We start from the raw sequence: 23,484 nt of genomic DNA, 5'->3' as shown, positions 1-23,484 counted from the left end.
AGTTTCCACTGTATATGGCTTAGGGGTTCAAAGCCAAGGCTTTGGAATCAGACCAAGATGAAGTGGGTTTGCATGACCTTGGACAGGTGATGCCATCTCTCTTATCTTACCCTCCTCTTTCTTATCTGTGAAACAGGACGGATAGAGCCAGCTTCCTGGAGCTGCTGTAAAAAGTGAAGAGGATAATGTGGTCATAGTCGGTTTGGCTCAGTGGATAGAGTGTAGGGCTGAGGACCAAAGGGTCCTGGGTTTGATTGCGGTCAAGGGCATGTACCTCAGTTGCAGACTCCTCCCCGCCCAGGCCCTAGTCAGGGTTGGAGCAGGAGGCAACCAATTAATGTGTTTCTTTCACATCCATGTTTTTCTCTGTCTTTCCCTTTCTCTTCCACTCTCCCTAAAAATCAATGGAAAAATATCCTTAAGTGAGGATTTTTTAAAAAAGAGGAAAATGTGGGTCAAGGGCTTAGCCCAGAAATTGGTACCCAAGGCCCAGCCAGTAGGTGGTAGCTCTTAGTTATGAGATAATATTCACTAGACGCAAATGCTATTCTAAAGGTTGATATGTAGTAACACATCTTAATAAACAAGAGGTAGATGCCTCTTCAGTCCCATTTTACAGAAATAAAAATTGAGGACCAAAGAGGTGAAACAACTCTCCCAAGGCTCACAGCTAAGAAGAGCGAGTCAAGGTTGCAACCCCATCGGGCGGACCGCAGAGCTCTCTCTCAACTGCTGTGCGGCCCTGCCTCTCAGGGCCTGCGCCCCATCCACAGTGCATGGCACTGGCTGAGTCTGGTCCTTAGCTCCTGGCTTATTACTTACCTGCCAGCGCACTCAAGACAGAATGCATTCTGCCAGGCGGCCAGGCTTTCCCAAGTCTGCATGACTCTTGTCCCAGGATGAGCCAGCTGCAGCCAGGCAGCGTGGCTTCAAGAGGCCTTGTCTGCATTACTCAGTCCAGGCCTACCCAGGCAGGTAGGATCCAAAGACAGAGGCCCTTCAGGCCCTCTCCCAAAGGGCCTACATACACTTAGATATCTGGGGACAGTGGCCCCCACTTCTTACCCAAAGAGACCTGAGGACCTGGATTCACAGGGTCACCCCCATCGGATACCCTCCTGATAAAACCACGTGAGGAAGAGAACACCACCCCCACCCTCTCCTCCAGAGGAAGCTTTGAGTCTGAATCTGACTGAACCCATGACCCAGGCAATTGTCCTCCCTCTCGGAGTAAACTGAGACTTAGAGAAAGAAGGCCATTTGTCTTCGGTCACTGAGCCAGCAAGTTATTACAGAGCAGGGACCTGAACTTCCAAACCTTGTCCTTTCTGTACTTCTCCAAACATGCCCGGCAGATAAAGAGGGGTCAGAAGGAAGGAACTGTGGGTGAACTTAAAACAGATCCATCCACAGAGAGCTTTTATCTGCGGATGTGATGCAATGGGCCTTGGGTTAACTAACGCCGCGAGTTCAGAGATGCCAGGAGAAGAGGCTGCGCCTGTGTCCAGTTCCCTCTAGACTAGAGTTATAAGCTGAGACCAAGCCATCCATCTTCTCTCCTTCCAAGGCGTCACCTGCTGGTAACTGAGGTTATGTCAGCATTTCCAGGAGCTGTATTTATGTAGTGCTTTTATCAGGCAAGGCCACGGCCCTGATCCCACAGCAGGGCCGGGTCAGGCAATTGAGGCATTACATCATCTCAATTGAGCTGTTTTGGAAGGAGGCGCCAGAAGAGAAGGGGAAAGGGGCCAGGATGGTGGGGAGGAGAAAAAACTTCACATGTTAAACAGATAATATATGTTACACTCGGTTCAGGTGCCTCCCAGACATTGTCTGAATCAATCTTCACAGGAGCCCTACAAAGTAGGCATTAAAAGCCGCTGTAGAGCCTGGCCAGAGTGGCTCAGTGGTTGAGCATCGACCTATGAACCAGGAGGTCACGGTTCGATTCTGGTCAGGGCACATGCCCAGGTTTCAGGCTTATCCCCAGTGTGGGGGTGCAGAAGACAGCTGATCGATGATTCTCTTTCATCACTGATATTGCTATTTTTCCTTCCCTCTCCTTTCCTCTCTGAAATCAATAAAGATATGTATATATTTTTGAAACCCAGAGTGTGGGGGTGCAGAAGACAGCTGATCGATGATTCTCTTTCATCACTGATATTGCTCTTTCTCCCTCCCTCTCCCTTCCTCTCTGAAATCAATAAAGATATATATATTTTTTAAAACCCAGCGATACAGATGAAGAAAGTGGTCAGAAGGGTTAAAGAGGTCCAGGATTCAGCACATGTGTGATTTACTGCTCGGTGGATTCCGAGGTCCGCCCTGTCTGCACCATTCTCCCTGCCTCTGCCCTCAGAGCTGGGGCTGTGTCTCACTTAACTCACTTCAGACAAGTTCCTTCCCACTCGGGGCCTCCGATCGCTTATCCCCAAGTAATAACAGTCCTTCCCTCCCTAGAGACTGGCAGCACATGAGGCCCAAAGATTGGAAAACATTTTGATCAATTAAGCACTAAGTATGTAGTACTTTTGTAAATAGCAAAAAGAGCTATTTAAAAAAGGCACAGCAGCGAATATCTATTTATTTGCCTTGTTTCTTCTTTTTAGTAGCTCTTTTAACATATCCATATCTATGTATAGACAGGGTGGGGCAACAGTAGGTGTACAGTTGTGAGCACATGAAACAGTTTATTCTTGTAATATTATTAATTATTGCATTATTTTCTATATGTATACATGGGGTAAATGTGTATGGATATAGACAAACACACACACATGAACACACCGTGTAATAATTAACTGCACATATATGTTACTGCAGCCAATTCTTTCGTAATGTCTTTCATAAAGCACTGGTGTGCTTCCTTTTTTGACATGTTGATCTCCTTATGTTTTCTTTTTTGGGATAAACATGTCACTTTAATCATACAACACTTTACCTTCAAATGTTCATTTAACATCCCTTTCAATATTCTACCTCTAATTGCATCAACGGATGACTTATCTTCATGGTTGTGTGCAAAAGGTAGAATACTTCACGTGCTTTGTGAGTCTTCCTTCCATACAAAGCTACAGTTCTTGAACATCTATTTTCTCTAGTGTGATGTTGGAAACATGGTCCCTAGAGTGAGCCTGGATTCAAATCCTGGCGCTGCCACTTGCCTGCTGTGTGACCCTGGGCACATTACTGTCCCTTCTACATGCGAAATGGGACAGTATCAGTGCTCACCTCGTAGGCAATAAAAGTGTATATTGAAAATGCCGAGGACGGTTCTGGAACATAGCGATGCTCAAGAAAACATCACTGCAGTTATTTCATTCCAGCTCTCGGAACAGAGAAGAGATTATGTTAAATGATCTCCGACCATGGTTTACACTTGCTTTCGGGTGTGACTAACAAAAGTGCATTTGAGCTGGCAAATCATTACTTCATTGAGGGATTGTACAAATAAACACACAAGTAAATGTATGATTACAAAGTCTTAATGAGCACTTTGAGGGGAAATTAGCAAGGTGCTCTGATAAACAGAGAAGCCTATTTTATATAGAAGGAGAGGCCTGAAGGATAAGGAGAGGACGGCCAGATAAAAGAAGGGGGCAGATTTCCAGGCAAAGGGTACAATGTTTACAAATGCCATGAAGAGCTTGGGATACTTGAGAAAGAGCCTGTGGCTGGATTGTGGGGAACAAGGGGAAGAGAGGAGAGAGACAGAAAGTTCAGGTGCAGCTCAGAAGATCACCACGAACAGTTCAGATGTGAATCTGAGAAAGGGGATGCTTTGCATAGATGAATTTTGTGATCAGACTAGCATTTGGTATAAGACCAGACTGATGGCCATGTACCAGGAGCAGATGTAAAAATCCATTAGGAGGTCACTGCTATAACCAGGACTGGAGGTGATGGTGGCTTAGCCTAGGGCGGTGGCGATGAAAATAGAGACAAGTAGGTGGATTTAAGAGGCATTTTGGAGGTGGAATCATTAGAACTTGAATGGCATGGATAGGGGACTTACTAGTGTCTCAAGGAACATGCTTTGAGATTCAATGTATCGAGATAATTTTCATTAGGTCAAGGGTAGAACCTAGTCATTGCATGGGATTCAGTAGGAGACCCATCCAGATTCAACATGAAGAAGAAACTCCCAATAATTAAAGTCATATCAAATATATAATTGAAATAAAATGTCTCAAGAGGTAACAGATTATTTGACTTTGGAAATGATCAAAAAGGGTCTGGGCCATGGTATGAGATTTTATGGGAATTCCCCTTGAGGACATGTTTCAGCATTTTGGGGGAAAATATATATCAGAATATTCATAGTTGACTTAACATACTAACTAATACTTATGGACTGTTCATTGTGTTCCAGTTTTAAATGTTTAACATGGATTACTTTATTTAACCCTCCCAGAGATACACAGACAATGAAAGAGAAGGGATTGTCAGGGTGAAGGGAATATAGCTGACATTTTTTTTCCTTTTTCTTTTCCAAATTTTCCCCTGTGTGGCAATACTACATTTACCCAGAAAATGTAGTTGCAATTCAAAACAGATGATACCACTGGAACCAAAAAAATGCTGAAAGGAGATTGAACTTCTAAGAACTTTTCCAATATGGAAATTCTATGATTCTATTAGAGGGGGCTTTTCTGTGGGCAAACTGGGTATCCAATAGGAGTATCTGGATGAAGACAAATCCGTCACAAATGAAATGCAAAAATCTCAAGTGGAAACTTTCATTTTGATTTAACAGTCAATAATCCAAACTAAACACCAGTCGATTAAGACAAATATGTTTTTGGGGCCTCACAACTCTGTATTATTAGTCACACATCCCTGACAAAGTTGCTAAACTTCCATAAATATGTTTTTAATGATCGGATAATATTTATCCAACGCACTCTATCTCTCACATTAAGTTGAAATTAAATGCACCGTTTACTATGTCATATGCCTTCATGGCTTCAACAATCTTCTCTTTTATTCTCTTTTGAGTTCTGATAACAATTTACAATGCAGCTGTGTGACATCTGGTAGCTGAGGAATGCTGCTGATGAGGTTTTCAATCTCAGAGTTTGATGGGTCCTGATAGACAACGAGAGGCCACTTCTCATCAACTTTTCCCAGAGGACACAATGGGTCTAAGAAAAACGCATTTGGAAAATGTCCATGTGTCTGCCATTGTCCCTACCTCCCAGCTGAGGAATGTTCCACAGCAAGTCAATATACCTCACTGCAGAAGAAAATCAGAGAATATGTCAAGTTCTCTCCTTTTTTTTTTCCCAGTTATTAGCAACCACGTGACCCCAGAATAAATAGGTGATTTAGGGTAAGTCGGCACTGTTTTTTAGGAGGGTCTATTCAACTACGGTGTGATGAATAACAATACTGCTTCACCATTTTTGGAGGACATTTCCAATGATAACACACTCTTGTTAATAATACTCTTTGGGGAAAGGAGAGAAGCACTACATCAATGTACATGTCCACTGTAAGACATTTCCCAATTTTAGAAATGTTGAAATAAATGACAAAAAAAGAATATATCTCAAAATTTAGAAGCTATGCTATCTGATCTGTCTAGATTGGCAAAATGTGGTTGTGTTAATTTTCCCATTTCCTTTCATTCTCACAATAAGACTGCAAGGTACATCGTCTGCTCTCTTTTCTACAGAGGTCAGGTGACTTGGTGGCAGAGGTGGGGCTCTACGCAGCTCTTCCCACGCACATCTTCCCATGAGGAGACATGCTCCCGCCCTCCCCTTGCACGGGGACCTGTGGGGAGGCGGAAGGAGAACTTGCTGGCACATCAAGCAGAGTCCTTCCCAAGGCGTGGCCCTCTCAGGCTGTGCCAGAAGCTGCTTGCACGACTCAGGAGTTACTCACAGTGGCTGATATTTAAAGTTATTTCTAGTGTTAAAAGTTCACAAATTACTCATTTAAAAAATCTACTGAATTTCACAGAATATTTGCCAACTGTTCAGTTCTTTATCATCGCTTTAGGAATATAGAGGAATAACCATCATCCAAGATCTAACAGCCCCTACATGCTAATGTTTTACCACTTATATACATCATAACAGCTCATATTCATAGCAAGTCTATGTGGTCAGTGAATTATTTTACAGGTGAGGAAATCGAGTTACAAAGAAAAAGAGTAACTTTCTCAAGATCTGGAATTCAGCTCCAGATATTTTCCTATTCCAGAGCAGGCTTTTAAATGACTAAATTAGCCTACTTTCAGGATATGGGGAAAAAATACCAAGAGAAAGATTTCTTCCCTTAAGGAATTTGAAAACTAGCTAGTGAGATAAGAGTAAGACACATAGTCTTGGCCAGGTGGCTCAGTTGGTGGGAGCGTCATCCTGTACACCAAAAATGGTTGTAGGTTCAATTCTAGGTCAGAGACATACTCAGGTTGGGGCGTGTATGGGAGGCAACTGATCCATGTTTCTTTCTCACATAAATGTTTCTCTCTCTCTCTCTCTCTCTCTCTCTCTCTCTCTCTTCCTCTTTCTCTAAGAAAAGAAAAAATATCATTGAGAATATATCCTCAAGTGAGAATTTAAAAAAAGATTCAAACACATAAATGATCAAAGGAAAACGACACCTGGTGGATATTAGCACCCCCTTTTGCAGATGGATAAACAGAGGCAAACGTTGTAAAATAGCAGTGAGACAGAATTCAAACTCAGGGTTTTAAGCCCTGCTCCCATTCGCTTCTGCCTCTCCATTGCATCTGCCATCCCATGTCATTTCTGAGAGAGAAGCCAGGTCCAAGTGATATTCATTAACCGTCCCAACATGAAAGGTTGATCAAACTTTGATGATGTGACTGCACCAGTGATTTATGTCTGAAATTCTGAGGATGGGCTGTGACATCTGACAGGCTCTGTGTTTTAGATTCTCATATTTCCTCCATCCCCATCACGTCCTGCCCGGCACTCACTCAGGACTGATCATAAATATCGCCTGCCACTTTTATGATTATTGGTGATTAGATATGATGAATTCTGATACTAGTCAACCGTGGAGGAGATATTAAATACATTAGCTAATTTTCCCTTAATGCCTCATCCAATATGAATCAATATTGGTTTAATAATTAACATGTTTAAACATTTTTATGTATATTTCATGATGAGACAATCCATGTTTATTTTATGAAGATGAAATATTTAGCTCCCCGCCACCAACAGCAAACCCATTCCAACTTGGAGCTTTCTCGGTAGCCTGCTTTGGGGCCATCTTTTTGTGCCCTGGGAGAGCTGGCTGCTCCTCTCGGACTGTAATCTGGTAGAGGAGGCTGAGTTCATAACAGAGGTTGCAGCTTTGGAAAGAGGAAGGTCTAACTGCTGAAGAGTGAGTCCTGAGAGGAGCCTGCTGGATGGGTAGGGCCTGCGCCCAGGTCGGCCCCAGCTCTGCCTCAATCCGACTCTCCTCTCAGGCTGCAAGCATATACGAGGATTGGCTCCACTCACTCGAGGGGAGAGTCATGAGGAGGGTTAGAAGCACGATTTAGAGCAGCGGTTCTCAACCAGAAGTGGTTCTGCCCACCCCTCCCCTCCAGGGAACATTTGCAACATCTGAAGATTTGTTTTGGTTGTCACAACTGGAGGACATGCAACTAGCATCTATGGGTCAAGTCCAGGGACGCTGCTAAGTGTCTTACAATACACAGGTCAGCTCTCCACACAAAGAATCATCTAGTCCAAAATGTCAATAGTGCCAAGATGGAGAAACCCTGGCCGATAGGCAGACAGCAGAGGCCTGGCTCCCAGTTCTGCCAAATGTGGTTATAGAAGATAGGGAAGTTTCTGCTCCTTGCCTTCCACATCCCTAAATTAGGGAGGGTAATCATAAAGGGACCTAATTTACAAAGTTTGGAAAAAATTAAGTGAGAGGACAATATTAAAAAATTCAGCGTTTGGCATATAGGAACAGCAAAGCTTCAAAGCAGAATCAGAATGTGAACAAAGTTGTGCAGCCACAAAACCTGAGCTTTGTCATCCGACTTCCTGCCATCAGTAAGTCTGTGTAAATAATCAAAATATTAATTCTCTCTGAGAAATACAGCATGGCAGAGGCTTTGCATGTGGTACCCAGTTAATCGGCACACCATTGATAATAATGCATGTTTACTGCATTCCTGCTCTGTGCCATGCATTTCATATATGCCATCTCTGTGCCTTACAGCAATCTTACAAAGTGGCCAATATTACACCCATTCTTAGAATTGAAGAAACCAAGATAGAGGAAGGTTAAATAGATTACCTGAAGCCACTCTGTTATCTTTTTTTCTTAATTTTGTAGCTTCCACTATATGTCAGGCACTGTTCCAGGGGCTAGGAATATAGCAAAGTGGCCTGCTTCCATTCTCATGGGAAAAGATAGATCATGATCAAATCAATCAATAAAAATCAATCATGTGAAAGGTGATGAGTGCCATGGGAAAAAAATATAAAGGAGTTTAAAAATAGAGAGTGCAGGGAGTGTGTGTAGAATGCGCTATTTTTATACGGGATGGCTAGCAAAGTCTTCACTGAGCAGCAGCACCGAGTGAAAAACCAGTACATGAAGCCATCTGGGATAAGAGCTTGTAGGTGGAGGAAACGTCACAAGCCAGAGTTCTAAGGAGAGAATGGGCGTGATGAGGTCAAGGATCAGCAGAAAGGCACATGAGAGGAAGGGAGAACTCTTACCCTGATGAGGTCAGGTTGGCAGGGCCACGTATGTGATAGTGAGGACTTATTACTCTGAATAAGATGAGAAGGTATTAATTAGAGGAAGTTTTTAAGTAGAGAAATGCCAAATATGGTTCATATTCTAAAATAATTACTTGGATGCTATGAAAAACAATGGACTGAGTTGCCCAGGGGTGGCAGCAGGGAGGCCCATGAGGGCCTCTTGTTCTCTTCCTAGAGAGATGGTGGTTAGCAGCAGAAGTTGTGAGAAGTGTTCGTATTTTGAATATATTTTTAAGGAGAGTCCGTAGGATTTACTAATGGATTAGAGGGAGAATGTGTGAGAGAGAGAAGAGTCAAGAATGGGCCCAGAGTTGTGGTCTGAAGAACTGGAAGAACAGAGCTGGCATTGGCTATACATGGGGACATCTAGGTGGGTCTGGACTCCAGGCAACTTTTTTTAACCATGAGAGTCACTGTTTCATGTTTGTTTGTTTTTTATTGATTTTTACAGAGAGGAGGGAAGAGGGATAGAGAGTTAGAAACATCGATGCACACTCTCCACTGGGGATGTGCCCGCAACCAAGGTACATGCCCTTGACTGGAATCAAACCTGGGACCCTTGAGTCCGCAGGCTGACGCTCCATCCACTGAGCCAAACCGGTTAGGGCTCTGTTTCATGTTTTTATATTAATTGGTAAGATTATCCAGAAGGGGGGAAGAATGATTCAGAAAAGCCAGAATGCTTTCTAGATTTTAAGAGCTCTGACCCTGAGCAAAGGTTGGACTAGGGCGGTGGGAGAGAAGTAGGAGCGATATCTAAAGGAAGAAGTGGACAGATGGCCCTCAGATAAAAGTATGAACAACTAATCTGTAGTAACAAGAGGGAAAGCAAAGTGTGTGGACACAAATTCCAGTAGGCTGGTACTGAAAGTGGGGTGCACAGGTATTCTCATTGGTTTCCTAGTCAAATAGGTAGCAAAGTCTAAGCAAAGAGTGAGACATCAGGGAGAGATGCTGGAGATTCGAGGAAAACAAAGACAAAATAATCATGATAAACGGATTAGGGAAATGTGGTAGAATTCAAATCCAGTTCCACTGGGGTCCAATGTCAGCAAACTTCTCATATACCACATGGTTTTAAAATTATCCTGAAAGGTAACTATGTTTTATTCCCATTTGAATTAACAAAATGGAAATTTGAGGAGTTGATGTGGCCCAAGACCACTCAGTGTGTTTTGCTGCCAAATCAGATTTCAAACTAAACCTTCAGACAATTCATTCACAGCCCTGGGGACCTGTTCACAATTCCTCCTGAAGTGGAAAAAAGGGCATGGATGACAACTCCGTGAGGGGCAGGAAGGTCCTCGGTCCCCATCTCAAGCCCCCTGCAATGATGGGAAATGCAGACAGGATCTGTAGGTTTCCTTGGCCTTCTCAGCTGCATTTTGTCCTACACCCTCAGCCTGATCCTTTGTGTACTTATCCCTTTTGCCTTCAAGCTTTCTTTCTCAGGTCACGGTGAAGAAACAGATTCAAGACGAGCTTTGGTCTGCCCCTGTGAGTCAGCGGCACATAGCAGGATTTCTCTGTGTTGAGGGCTTTGAAAAAGTGCTGAACTTTGCTGGGAAAGATGCGATGAGGATCCAGGATCTGCTTTTACTTTTTATTTATTTATTTTTTTTCTTGCTCAGGGTTCTATCCCCTTCATTTCCTTTCCTTTCTCCATCTTGTGAAATATGACTCATGGCGAACTGTGCCACTCCATGGAAACTTTGAGTACCAAGTAATTTTTATGGGTTCAAGTCTTAGAAGCTTCCCCTGGGTTAACAGAGACCTCGGAGATGGCCACACACAGTGTCATAGGGCTCACACGAGGAGATTGAGACCGAGAGAGAGGAAGTGACAGCTAGTGCAGGAGCAGAAATCATGGCTCTTTCAGCCCCTTCAAGGACTGAAGGAAAGTTCCAGAAGTTTGCGTATGATTCTCCACACTTCGGAGTGGACCCCAGAAAGGAAAACAGGGTTCACAGTTTTCCAACCGGACTCCTCAGCCCTACGATGACATTTGCAAATAGCATCAGGGAAAACATTTTTTCCCTTTGTTTTCAATGTCTAAAGTTTATAGGTCCTTTAAAGGTTGTATTCTAAAAAGGTTGAGTTCATGGTGAGTCAGTGACTCCGAGACAGACTGCAGGGCTATTTAAAAGCAGCCCTGCAAATGGAGCGCCTTCACCACAAAAGGCAGTGGTGGGCCCAGCAGGGACTGGCTGCAGCAAGAGAAAGTGGGGACAAGGGAAGGGGCCTCCAACCACACACCATGCGGATCTCAGTCGCAGCGTCCTCAACCCGCCACCTCACTATCCTCCCTGCAAATGTAACTGCATCTATGCTTACTCCCTTCTCTCCTACCTCAGGACCTGGAGCTACCTAAGTTTCCCCGTTTCATGTATTTGAATTTCTCTCTTCACACCCCCTCTAAGACTTTATTCCATCTGTTGGACTCCACCGAGATGCCTCACGCTCCTTCCCGACTCCTGCCTTCCTCTCAGTAACCACCTCTCCCACAGCAGCCACACGTGGAGCCACGCTCCCCTTTCGCCTCCTCTTTCTTCAGTCCTTCAAAGGTGAGTGTGTGAAGAGGTTCTCTACCTTGACTGTTCCTACATTCCTATTTTCCATTAATTCCCCAACCCAATCACATCAGATCTCATCTCCCAAAAGGTCATTCAAAACCTAATTGCAAAACCCAATGGACATTTTTAGCTTCTTTTCTTATTTTTTAATTTTATTTTTATTTTTGGTGAATCCCTACCCGAGGATATTTTTCCACTGATTTTTAGAGAGAGTAGACGGGAGAGAGAAACATCGATGTGAGACACATCAATTGGTTGTGACCGGAATTGAACCTGGGACTCTTCAGTCCAAGGGCCAACGCTCTATCCACTGAGCCAAACCAGCTAGGGCTTCTTTTCTTATTTGATGTCTATGCCATTGGTACTGATAACTTACTCCCTGAAACAATTTCTTCCTAGGATTTTTAGATTCCTACAAAAGTTCTTCCTCCTTTATTGACGTTGTAAGTACTGATGTTCCCCCAGGGTACCTTTGACCTTCTCTCTTTCCCTTCAATTTACTTTTCCCTCCTCTTTCCCCTTTTCCTTCTCTTTCCTTCCTCTTCCTCTGTTTTTCTTCCCCTAGACTTCTCTTTCCATTCTATACTCCCCCCTGTGATGATAACACTCAATTCCGGGCTTAACCTACCACTCGCAGTCTAACAATTCCTAGCTTGACATTTTCTTCTTAGCTTTTTCCTGAACACCAGGCACATATTTTATGACTGCCTGTTAGCCATCTCCACCTGTGCACCAAGATTTCTATCAACATAAATCTGCTCTCCTATGCCCTCAATGCTACTGTCACCTCCAACCCCAGCACACATAACTGTTTACCAAGTGTGGCTTTTGCTACATCCTAATTGCAGTACAGCCTGGTGGAATTTTAGGGAGCTGTTCGGTAGACAGCTGCCCAGGCATCTGCATTACAAGAGAGATGGCTGAGCTGGAGATCCAGGTTAGGAATGATCCAAAAGAAAGGAGAGCTAGGAGTCGATGAAGTCACTTAAAAAGAGCTCATAACAGAAATTCAAAACCTAGATGTCTATGATTGGCCCTCCAAATTATGTCCAAGTTTACATGTTGGGTATATATGTGCATTTGAAAGATAATTCATATCTTTTATCAGGTTCTCAGAGGGACCTATGGGCCACAGAATTCTTAAAAATCCCTAGTTTAGAGCAAAGAGAATTTTTAAAAAATAACTTTTTATTGATTTCAGAGAGGGATAGATAGAAACATCAATGATGAAAGAGAATCATTGATTGACTGCCTCCTGCACGCCCCCTACTGGGGATCGAACCCACAACTTGGGCATGTGCCCCGACCGGGAATCAAACCGTGACCTCCTTGGCAAAGAGAATTTTTAAAAGTTATTTCAAAAAAAAAAAAAATACAGGCAGGTTTACAGTTGTTTGTATGGACAATAATACAATAATTAATAAATAATAATACAAGAATGAACTCTGTTTTGCATACTCACAACTGTAAACCTACTTTTGCCTACCCTGCATAAGGAATGACTGCATGCCATTAAGCAGACTGAGGAGCTAGCCTTGACTTTGGCACTGACAGACTGTATGACATCAGGAATAATGCCCTGAAGCTCCAGGCTCCTATGAAGCCTTCCCACCCCGCCCTGAATTTTCCCTGCAGCACTTCCTACATCTGGGCTTATAACTGCCCTACTGACTTCCTGTCTGTCTGCTCCACCGGAAGGTAAGCTCCAGGAGAGCAAGGTCAACGTGGCTCCCCACTGAACAGGAAACAGTGCACCAGAATACGTTTCCCCCCTGATTTCCTTCAGCCCTGCAGTTCTCTTCTCTGGCCTGCAGTGTCTCCACCTGTAATGCCAGAAATTCATTTTTCACAATTTACTTCTTCAGGCGCCAACAATGCAGCAGAGTTGGTCTTCACCATGGTTAGGCGTCCAGAGCCCGCTGAGGCCCAGGGCTGGCTCCCCCGCTGAAGCAGAGCGGGCAGGCAGAGGGGGGTGATTATAACACACTGTGACATGTGCTACAATAACGGACTGGAAGGTGCTAGGGAGCGGGGTGGGGGACTCAGGCATAAACCATCCTGTAAAGCTCTTGGCCAGCACGCGGGACTCCTCAGGTGACACTGGGTTCTGGTCACATGGGCCCCAGGCAGGCACTCCCTGGTTACTCCTTCCTCATCATTTCAGATGCGGTTTTCCCCTTCAATTTCAATTCAGTGCTCACAATTTATAAAAAATAAAATAAATCACCTTCCTCCATAGTGTATAATTTCCAAAACTAACTGTTCACCACAGCAAAGCAGCCATGCCTAGCTCCCAAAGGAAGCGTCATGCTGTCCCCCTTCCTCCAGCCTCACTGTGGGCCGGCCGCATCGAGTCCAGGACAAGCGTCCAGAATTCAGCCCCCTCGTGGCTGTGCTCCCCACCCTGCACAACTGCCATAGGAATGCTTTTTTTTTTTTAAACCAAAATTCCTTCATTTTTTTCTCCTCATAGTTTCTCAGCTTTTCTTGCTTGGAATGATACCCTCATTTTTATTTTATTTAAAATATAGGTCTTGAAATTACTTCTATTTCCAGCCTGTGCCATATTAAAAGTAAGAATTTCTCCCTTCTTTAGTCCCATATTGGTGTGATAGTTGTTTTTTTTTAAGGGTTTGTTTTGTTTTGTTTTTTATGTAAAAAGGGTTATATTTGTAGAGAAAAGGGAAACAAGAGACTTAATCAAACAAGCCAAATCCCAAATTATCATCTGATTCCTCCTCCCCCTCGCCCTCCCCCTCCTCCTCCTCCTCCTCTACAGCAGCTGGGGCAGAACCAGCTGCAGGGGCTGCAGACCCTGGGGCAGCTGAGACCACCACAGCCCCTCTGGGAACACTGGCCAGCTTGCCGATACCCGGGACAATGACATCTTCGATGTTTGACATTTTGTCCGTTCAGCTCACTGATGACCTTGTTGCGCAGACCCTCATCCACCTCGATACCCACGCTGTCCAGGATCTTCTTGATGTCCTTGGTGCTGGGGGAGGCATTGCCCCGAGGGTGGCCAGCAGGTAGGAGGCAACGTAAGGCATTTTGGCGGCTGAGGAAGGGCCTCTTCAGAGTTGTTTGTGGGTTTGTTTTTTTCAAACTTAGGATTTAGGAAAAAACACACAAAAACATCTAGTCTTTGAAATTCAATTTTACGCCATCATAGCCAATTCATGCACTAGGCTGAGCGTTAGTTCCCTCATCGGTTAAAAGGAGGCAGTAACAGGATAGCATCGTCCTGTATCACTTTTGTAGGTGATGCTTAGATCACAACTCAGGGAGTCGAGTGATTTTATAAATTCTGAAATGCTCTATGTAAGTGTATAATCAGCGGTATTTTGTTCACACTTCATGGTATGGCTCACGTCCTCAACTTTGCTGAACTACCTTTCTCTATCCATCCTTCCTCCAATTGAAAAATTTTAATTAACCCATTCAAAATCCATCTCTCCATGGTAATGAAAATTTGCCTTTTAAAAAATTAAGCATATCAGTTACTCAAAGAAGCAATTTTGCTAGCTGTTAATTCTCCATTTAACAAATAGATGTATCATGCATGTAAATGTCTAAGATATGGTCTTGGACTTTATACAATTCTGTTCCAACATTCTCTATAACCCCCAACAGCCTCTGTAACACCGGATGGTTGTATGACTGGTGGACTGAAAAGGCAGATAACTGCTGGAGCAGAAAGCTAATTTTTAGGAAATTATTTTTCATATTGAGCTGACCCGTTTTTCTGCAATTTCTATCTATTGTACAATTCTAACATTTAGTATCTTCCTGCACAAGTGTTCAGATGTTTGCTACCAAGTTACTTCTCCCAAAATTTCCCCTCTCCAGGTAAGAATCTGAAGTTCCTTCAGTCATTCTGGGTATCTGATTTCCTCTTCCTCTGCTACTTGTAGCCACACTCTGGTTCATCATCACTGAACCTAAACTGAGATTAAACTCAGAACTGCAGATATGGTTGGACCAAGGTTAAGTAAGAGAAAGTTATCACTTACCTCCACCAAGCATGAAATTACTCTTAGGTTGGCCTGTAGTAGCATTGAGGCTTTTGGTTCCAGTCAAAGTGCATTGCTGTCTCATGCCACAATTACATAAAACTATAATCTCAGACTTTTAACCGATCTTTCTTCTAAACAATAGCGTCCTCAGCCTATATTTATAGAGTTGGGGATATGAACCCAAGTGAATACTTGAGATTGGTCCATATTTAATTTGATCTACTTAGATTTGACCCTGTGTTCTCACTTACCAAGCATTTGTTGAATCCTGATTATTATTATTGGCTGTTCCTCCAAACTTCATACCATGGAAGGTTTTAATCAATAAACCTTCCTTGGGAGCGTCCTCAGCCTATATTTATAGAGTTGGGGATATGAACCCAAGTGAATACTTGAGATTGGTCCATATTTAATTTGATCTACTTAGATTTGACCCTGTGTTCTCACTTACCAAGCATTTGTTGAATCCTGATTATTATTATTGGCTGTTCCTCCAAACTTCATACCATGGAAGGTTTTAATCAATAAACCTTCCTTGTACTCCTGCTGTTAGCTAACGTGTTACAAACTAAGATCAAGAATGAAGTCTACATATAACATAATTATAACCTGAGTTATTTTTATTAATCTTCAAAATTACTATAGTGTACAAAGATAAGACATTATAAGTTATATAAAAGATACCACATTGAGTACATAATAGGTGGTCGGAAGGTTTTAATCAATAAACCTTCCTTGTACTCCTGCTGTTAGCTAACGTGTTACAAACTAAGATCAAGAATGAAGTCTACATATAACATAATTATAACCTGAGTTATTTTTATTAATCTTCAAAATTACTATAGTGTACAAAGATAAGACATTATAAGTTATATAAAAGATACCACATTGAGCACATAATAGGTGGGTTTGAATGAATACCTATCACCTATCAATGAACAAAATAACCTGATTTCTAAAAAATAAAAGAAAATACACAAGAAAAATAAGAGAATCTTCTAGACAAATGTTGATGATAGGGAACGCAGTATTGTAAAGACAAATTAAATTCTCAATGGAAGTCAAATGCCAGAAGGTGTAGCAGTATTTGAAATGAGACTACCCATTCTAAAACTAGGAGGGTCCATAAAGCACTTTCCCTAAAATAGCTCTGGGCTGATAGCCAATAGTGATGGCCTTCTGAGGTTGCTTTGATGAGCAAGGGGGAGAAGAGACCAAAAATAAAGCAGCCCGTCACCACATGTAGGTGATAACATTAGCTAACTCCCACTGAGCAACAGGGCGGGCCAGGCATTCTGCTATCTCATTAATCTCCCGACCCACTGAGGTGGATACTAAGGTCATGCTCACTGTATAAAACAGGAAACAGAATGTTATATAGGTTACATAAATGGCTCTAGGTCATCATGCACACAGTCAAAGTACATAGAACTTGAACTTTGGTATATCACTGTGACCAGTGTCCACCAATGTCTGTTTGTGAATTTAGAGGGGTTCCTTCCTACACTCTTACTGCCAGATCAAGACTCAAAGTATCATTACTGAAACACAAATAAAGGAACCCCTGGGGGTTATAGCTAGGTCAGATTCCTCTCCAAAGAGCCTTGGTCTGGGTTTTCTACATACTTAATGTTTCCAGTTCCCCTAATCTTGTGTTTTCTATCATTCCTGCCAATTCTGATATATTTTGTCTGTAGTCTACACACTTATTAATGTTTAGACTGAAAATTAACTTGACAACATCAAATTCATGACTTTGGATCGCCTTCCAACTCCACATCCATCCTACTCATAGTCAACTTAGGTGATCCACTGTCTTACCTGAGCCAGCCCACCTCTCCTTTGGCTCTCCAACTTCTATGTACAGGCCAGGGTCTGATGCCTGGCTTATAGAAAGGTAACTGGGACGAGGAAAGATAACTCTGAGACAAACAACAGGCTGGTTGGAAGTGGGCGATATTCAAATGGGAAAGCAGGCACTGAAGAGAGGAGGACCAAAACAGTCAACTCCCTCACACTAACCTCAGGCCACCTGCTCAGGGGAGAGGGATGGGTTTCCAGGGGGTGTTCCTCAAAGCCCCACAAATACTTCATTTCTTTATCAAGTTTTATGAAGAGCCTACTATGTGTGCGGACTCTGCTAGCTACCGAGGGGATGGCAGTGTGCAAGATGGAGCGAGGAGTTTACTGTCTACTGTGGAATAAATGGACTGACACCAAAATCTTAGGACTAACCCTGCTGACAGCTGACCTTGGAGAGACACCTCAACTCCTTGTGACTCAGTTTCCTCACCTGTGAAATATTCAGGTGAGGGGACGATGAGCAATACAGCAACTTAGAATGACAACTGAGTTGGTTCCCCTAAAACAGTCACTATCCTGGCTCCCTTGTCAGTCTCAGGTTTGCCATTGGGAGGAGGGGATGGGAAGGCTACCTGGCAGAAAAAGTTCTTTCTCATTTTCATAATAGAATTATGTACTCCCCTCTGCAGGTCTTTAATCTTCCAGCATTTATCCCATCAGTTCTGTCTCTAGTGAGCCCTTATCCCAAGATGTTTGTCTATTAAATTAAGAGTTTTGTAGAAGGGGAGAGCCATTTAAAGGCTGTAAATCACCAGGCAGTCTCTTAGCTGCTCTCTGCTCCGAGCCCCACTGCATCATCCTACACTCACAGGCTGCCACAGCCACCGCCACCTCCCCTTGGGCCCTGGCTCAGAGGCAGGCAGCTCTGGAGCATGGGACCCGCACAGACCTGCCTGCTCCCGACCTGCTCCAGTTCTGGGGCCAGCCTGACCTGGGGGCGGGGGTGGGGAGTGTATGTGAGTTCTTCATTAACCCTCAGGAGCTCCAAAGGCAACTTAGCTCCCATCCAGCGTTTTCCTTCGCCTCCACTGGGTGCTTTTCATGCACCCAAGCCCTTGTGTAATACCTCAGCTTTGATAACTGTGTCTTTTGATTATATTCAGGCCCCTGACTTGCGATTCTAACCAGAAAGGCAGAAAAATAACCGGATCCACTATGAGCCAGATGTTGTATGCATCCTCTACCACTTGCATTTTCACTGTTTACCTAGATGTCGAGTGACACTGTATTCCTATATTACAGACAGAAACAGAGGCCAAAATAAAGAGATGGAGGCCAAGACGGATCACCTACACTGCTCAAGGATTTATAACCCATTAGTAATGGAGCTGGAATTTCGAATCTGAAGCTCTTTTGTACCAAAGCCTTTGATACACAGTCATTCATTCCTAGGAGCTTTCTGAGTGACTACCATGTGCCATGCCGCGGACCATGCTAGTTCGTGTTAAAGTGGTAACCAAAGCAGTGAGGACTCCCACACCCTCCTACAGCATGTCTACCCTGCAGTGCGTCCCCCCCCTACCCCTGCCCCAGGATGTTAGAGACATAAGTGCACACTCCTTCTCCCTCCCTCTCTACTTGGTGATGAGAGACCTTGCCCTGGACTCCTACCCCCTTCTAGCTCTTGCTCTGGCCATACAGCTGGCTCTCAGGCAAGCACCACAGACTCTGCCACCATGCTCACAGGGGGCCCTGCTGGCTGCACAGGCCCCACACTGACGATCTCATTGTTGGCTCTACCACACGGTGTCTTTCCTGCTGCTCTGGACCGATCCCTCCTGCACTGCACCCCCACCCCCCACCCCCGCTGCGCATCACCTTCGCCTGCCCATCCCTCACAAGGTTTATCAGACTTCAAATCATCACGCATGATGGAGAAACACAGGGACGAGACCGAGGTGTGCTCTCCGTTTATCTCTCACTCCTTAACCCCTAGAGTGCCGGGGGGCACCATCGAGCTCCTCCTGTCTTTCGCCAAAAGTGCCGGGAGCGCTATCGTGCTCCTCCTGCAGGGTCACTATTAGATGCTAGTAGTTCACTCTTTATTGACAGATGGCACCTAAGTGCAGATTTCCTAAACTGCTGTAAAATCAGCAAAAATGCCTTGGTGATTTTAGCATAGTTCCTAGGATATTGGTTGGCACTCAAAGGGTTAAAAACCCACCGCCCTCTGGCTGCTCCTGAGGCCTGCTCTCCTGCACCCCTAGGTGGGCCTTCCCCTAAATGCCCCAGCCCCTCAACAACCCTTCCCCTCTCTCACTCATGAGACACTGTCACAGATCAAAATGGTATGAAAGATTCACTCATAATTAGTGGGATGGGAATCACGTGGCGCTTGATCAGGAGGTTTGAGTCAAGCTTTCCTTTGACCAATTATCAGCGTGAGTATGAGTCATGTCCCACACACCCCTGAGGATGCTCTTTCCTTACCTATTAAATGGGACTCTCAGAGACTATGATGGCTCTATAATGTTTCATGTTGGCTAGTCTGAACTACTCTTTCCAGAATCCCCTTTCTTGTATGATTTTGGGTGCGATATGGCACAAGGGAGACCCTCGGCTGTTCCGGAGGGCGGAAAGGGAGCAGGCGCCATGTCATAAGCAGCAGACCTTCCCCTGAGTCCTCCTTCAACACCTCCCACTCTTGGGCCAGGTGCATATGTTCGCCTCGGTGACAACTGATGCCAATTCCTTCTGCAGAATACCTACATCACCAAGGCCAAAGGCAGTTCAGAAATAACAAGGGTTTCAGTCCATTCTCATGGGGTCCAGTTTATGCTTGTAAGTTGAACCTGCAACTTTAGATCCCCAAATTTATATCCATCTTCTCCTCCTGACTTCCAGCCCTCTAGGCTTTGGGCTCCAGCAATGGATGTGGAGAAAACACCTTAAAAAGATGCTTAACCAGCTCTCATAATTCTACAAGGTCAGATACTGTAACAGAGATTTGTATGTATATGCATGTGTGTGTGTGTGCACACGTGTGCGTGCGTGTGCGTGTGCATATGTACTCTGGGGTCTGCTTCTCTGGTTGAACTTGATCGATATAAAGGACATATAAAAAGTCACAAAGTCTCAGGGGCATAGAAGAATAACTCTTTATTTAACTTATGGATCTGTGGGTCAGCTGGGGCGATTCTTCTCCATGCAGCATGTCTGTTGTCACCTGGGGTGACTTTGCTCCCCTGGCGTTTATTCTAGAGCCCAGTGTGAAGGGACAGCAGCTACCTGGGGGAGGCTCTATTCTTGGAGATGCAGCAGCTCAATAGGACAATTCCCACTGAACAAGCACATTTCAAACACCTGGGACCACTAGCATCCCATTGGGCGAAGCAAATCACATGGTCAAGCTCAGACTGAAGAGGCAGGAAAGAGCATTCACCCTTTGTGGGAGGAACAAAAGTACATGGTGTGGCTGCAGAGTGAAGAACCGAGGCCGCACTTAAAACACAGGGACTCAGCAAAGTGTCTAGAAACCGTGCCTGCTGCTCGCAAGCAATGCCATATTGGCTACGGTTATGAATGAACTGAGATCTCTCTTCCTGCTTCAAGTCTGCTATCAGTGAGCTGTGGGTTATTGGGAAAGTCAGTTCATAATAATCCTTATCCCCAGAGTAAGATCAGTGGAAATAATCTCTTGATTCTATGATTCTGAGATGGGTTTGTTGTCTCTATTGTATGCCATCATTTTAAATTCCCTCATCTTAAAATACATTTTATAACACAATTTTTAAATTACAAATAAAAATGAAAGACTGCCTTTAAAATCCTCACACCTAATGCCATAATCAATTCTCCCCACAATGGAAATCGTTGTTGAAAGTTTGCTTCTATCTTTCCACATCTTTTCATGACTTTATGTTTATGCATGTGTTCCACATACACACGACCATATTCTTTCAGATGGCAGCTTGCTCTTGTACTCTGCTATATCTTGGTCTGTTCATTTTGGTCTACATAGATCTATTTTAGCCTTTTAAAGTCTTTTGTATTCCTAAGTGTGAATCTGCCAGAGTACATTTAACATTAGCTCCTTTAATGATCACTGCAATTCTTCCAGATATAGTACCCCCCTTACCCATATGTTCCAAGGACCCCTGAAATCACGAATGTATGAACCCTACCTATACTATGTTTTTTTTCCTATACAGACATACCTATGATAAAATTTATAAATTTAAAACAACTACTAATAAAATAGGTCAATTATACCAATATACTGCAATAAACGATTTATAAATGTGGTCTCTCTCACTCTGTTAGAACATCTTGTATTTCTCGGGATAACATGAGATAATAAAATGCCTCCTTGATGAGATGAAGTGGGTGAATGCCATAGGCACTGTGCTTAGTGGTAGACCAGGATGGAGATCTCTTGACTACACATGACAAGCGCTTTATGGCTTCTCTGTGGCACACCTGCATTGCAGCATCACTACCCTTGCAATTTGGGGGCACCTTTCAGTAAAATAAGGATCACTTGAATGCAAGCACTATAAAAACAGGACAGTGGATCTGATAACTTAGAAGGTTACCAAGTGACTAACGGGTCAGGAGCACATACAGCATGGAGAGGCTGGACAAAGGGATGACGAAGCAGGGTGGAGCTGGACGGAGCGGACAGCACAGCATTTCGTCACACTGCTCAGAGTGGCACGTAATTTCAAACTTATGAATTGTTTATTTCTGGAATTTTTCCTTTAATATTTTCAGACCGCAATTGACCATGGATCACTGTAACAGTGGAAAGCGAGACTGCAGATAAGGAGAAACTACTGGATGCCTTAGCAAACCAAATGTCAACGAGAACATCTTTGTACCTGCCTTCGCATAGTGTGACAATGTTTTCTGTAGGATTAGACACCTAAGAAATAGTCAGATGTTTGGAATGTTGGTAGATTACTGCCATACTGTCCTCCAAAAAAAGCCAGATCCAATTTACAAACTCACCAACATTATATAGAAATACCATTTCTCTGAGTCCTTACCAACACAGAATATCATCAATTTTTAAGATTCTTTTTTTTGCTATTTGAATGAGTTGCATGGTTTTCACAGGACTGTTATGATGAGCGATGTCAATAGGCACAGGCAAAGGATATGAGCACCTCTGACGTTAGTAAATAGCACAAACTTAAAGGCATGAGGACTAAATTAACTCGCATCAAGGCAGCAAGGAGACATGCAGTGTTCTCACTGAAGGGGCAAGTTTGTCAGCCTACAGCCTGCAGGAAGAAGCCTTCAGCAGGTGATCCCATCTGAACATATTAAAAGTCCCACTGAGTTAGCAAGAAGCTTCCGAGCAGTTGGCAGAATGAGTCCCCCAAAGACGCCCAAGTCCTAATTCCCAGAACCTATGGACATGTTACTGTACAGGACAAAAGGGAAATAGCAGATGGGATGACAGTTAAGGATGTGAGATGGAGAGACCATCCTGCATCATCCAGGTGGGTTCAATCTAATCATACGAATCCTCCCAACTCTGGTCAGAGGGAGTGTACACAGAAGAGTGCTCAGAGAGATTCGACGTCGCTGGCTTTGAAGATGGCAGAAAGGGGCCATGAGCTGAGGAATGAACAAGGACATGGACTCCCCCTTACAGCCTCCTGCAGTAAAGCCCTGTCAGCATCTTGATTTTAGCCCAGCGAGATCCCTGTCATACCTCTACCCTGTAGAACTGTAAGATAACAAGTTTCTGTGTTCTAAGCCTCTGAGTTTGGGGTAATTTGTTGCACTAGCAATAGAAAACCAATACAGCCCATCCTCACTGTGTGTTAGAGCAGGGAGCAGCAATTGTCTCCTTTTGGTTTCTTCTTAATGAGACATGAGCCACCCTCCTGCTTATCCACCAGGTACAAGGAGATGACAGCAGACACAGAACATGTATCAATGTATCTGCTATAAGGATGAGGAGAAGGTCAATTTAGACCATTTTTGCAGGTATCATCTGCCCAGCAGATACAGATGCAACATGGAGACTTGCTTGGCTTAATGAAAAGTAGTATCTCCATTGTGCTTCCATTTCATTTCTTTAATTGTGAAGATGTTGATCAGCTTTTCATATGGTAACTGACCATTTTTTAATTGCTGGCTTATAGCTTTGACAAATTTCTCAAATATGTTTTTGGCCTTGTCTTAAGGATTTGTTAAAAAACTCTTTATATATTCTATATATAAATATTTTGTCCGTAATATCAGTTGCAAGTATCTCTCCCAGTACTTCAAATTGATACACACACACACACACACACACACACACACACACGCAAGATGTAGCTAAAG

At 43.7% G+C, this 23,484-nt stretch overlaps 1 pseudogene; it reads right to left on the bottom strand.

Moving 5' to 3' along the window:
• Nucleotides 1-14,019: 14,019 nt before the first annotated feature.
• LOC102242195 lies at nucleotides 14,020-14,390 on the bottom strand (annotated as a pseudogene).
• Nucleotides 14,391-23,484: the final 9,094 nt, after the last annotated feature.

This window comes from Myotis brandtii, unplaced genomic scaffold (assembly GCF_000412655.1).
Source record: "Myotis brandtii unplaced genomic scaffold, ASM41265v1 scaffold589, whole genome shotgun sequence".
NCBI lineage: Eukaryota > Metazoa > Chordata > Mammalia > Chiroptera > Vespertilionidae > Myotis > Myotis brandtii.
This window is presented reverse-complemented; position numbering and strand designations above follow the sequence as displayed.